Here is a 2062-nt window from a genome sequence, read left to right on the forward strand (position 1 = left end):
AAAAAAAAGTGTATTTAAATGCCGTGACCCACGGTGACGAAGGCCACGACTTGGTTGGTTTTCAGTGTATCCTCTTTAGCTAGCTTCAATCCTTTATATGTATATGGCCAGTGTAGCGACTTTAGGCCAAATTCTCCACTTGTATGCCTGCTCAATTAGATAGGTACCTAACGGTCTTCAAATCAAATCAAATTTCTTTATTTGCGTAATTCCAGGTACATAAGTGGTCTTACATACTAGGTTTGGTCTTGCTCTTGCAGTGGAGATTAAATGCCCTGGTAATTTAATGATGTTGAACTGTCTTTATAGGTACCAGAGCTCTGGAAATCGGGACATTTGACAACGTTACTCGTAAAAACCTGTTTCAATTATCAACCACTTTGACCTCGCACTTTTATAGCTACATAATATCTTCCAATAGCATATCTCCCAGTGCACCACCACCCTATCCACCCACGTTCCGCGACGCACGCATTGAAACGCGTGAAGTTTCACACCCCACCTCGGGTATCGCGTTTTTTTTAATTACAACCCCGCGGCGCCATTGTCCTCCCCCAAGAGGGATCTAGGTGTAGGGGTGGCGATTGGCGGAATTGATTTTGATTGAGCTAGAAAAAAGGAGAGCTCTTGGTACTAAAACACATTTATGAGATGTTAAAACTTGATTTTTAAGTTTTCACACTCTCTTATAATAGTATCGTGCATAGTGTATTCTATCACAATATCAAGAAGCACAGCTTTGTATAAGCCGAGTTAGTTTAATATAAGAAAAAGAACGGGACCCGTTCGCGCTAAGTTTGCCGGTCCGTGAAATGCGCGCCCCCTCCTCCAACCGCGATTAAACGCAATTAGTTAGTGATTAAACGCAATTATTGTGTCTTATTTTACCCAAATACACAATTTTTATAAATATAATAAATAAAAAATGTTTTAAGTATAGTTAAAGTTATAAACGCTACCCTTCGAGTGACGTCATATCGCCAGCGACAAACTTATCGCGAACGGATAGTACTGACCTGTCTATACTGGATTATATTTTCAACCAGAATCCTCAAGCACAGAGGAACTATCTTACTCCCTCCCTACTGCCGGAACACAACCAATCAATGCTGTTAACATTGTCAATTTCTCAATCAATTAATTTCCTAAATTCTTAAGATAGGTATTAACTACATCAATGTTTTAACTAACTTCCAGTGTTTTTACATTGATACTTTTGTTGTAATAAAAAAAAATCTTTCTATAAATTGAATTAAAACTAAACAAATTATTTTGGCAGCCCTGAGTAACATTTTATCGAACTGGGGGGCTCGTCAAAGAGCAGCCCTAGTACCACCGTAATGTAGGAACTGGCGCCTTATTCATAGCACGGGCCTTGATTTTGATAATTAAATAACAAAATTATTATTTTGCGAAAAAAAAATTACTCGTAGTCCAATCCGTACAATCCTGTTATGGTATTAACCCTTTTAAAAACAAATGCGCTCAATACATGCCTTGTTCTGCTTAAAAAAATGTGTTCCCAATTTTTTCAATATTTTTTTTAGTTTTACTGTTAGGATTTTACTTAAAATTTTACTTAAATTAACTAAGTCCAAATTACTATGTACAAAATAAACGCCCCCGGGTGGACTCGAACCACCAACCTTTCGGTTAACAGCCGAACGCGCTAACCGATTGCGCCACGAAGGCGATGGTAGCTGCGCCGAAATAGGGCATCACTTACTCTACACACGTTTCTATGGGACTGCACGCTTATCTAGCACGTGTATTGTTATGACGTCACATAATAAAAGTAGCTGCAATGTGAGGTTAACTCTAGCGAATACATTTAGTAAACTTATGCATGTAACTACGTGTTAAGGTCTTAGTTTATTTTTTTAGATTTGCGCTTTGTTTTTAGTCTTTGAAAAAATATACAGTGTGAGTCACGTTAAAGTGTACATATGAAAATAGATGAAACTAGACCTATTTTTATCGACAAAAAAGAGGTCAAAAAATTTTTGAGATTTTTTTTTAATTTTTTATAGAATTTTTTTCTTCGAATTACTTATTGTAAAGA

At 36.9% G+C, this 2062-nt stretch overlaps 1 non-coding gene across 1 annotated transcript; it reads right to left on the reverse strand.

The window, feature by feature from the left end:
* Positions 1-1618: 1618 nt before the first annotated feature.
* TRNAN-GUU (transfer RNA asparagine (anticodon GUU)) lies at positions 1619-1692 on the reverse strand. The gene has a single exon. It is a non-coding gene; the product is annotated as a tRNA-Asn (tRNA).
* Positions 1693-2062: the final 370 nt, after the last annotated feature.

Source organism: Ostrinia furnacalis, unplaced genomic scaffold (assembly GCF_004193835.3).
Source record: "Ostrinia furnacalis isolate ACB-3 unplaced genomic scaffold, ASM419383v2 OfSCF1319, whole genome shotgun sequence".
NCBI classification, from domain to species: Eukaryota; Metazoa; Arthropoda; class Insecta; order Lepidoptera; family Crambidae; genus Ostrinia; species Ostrinia furnacalis.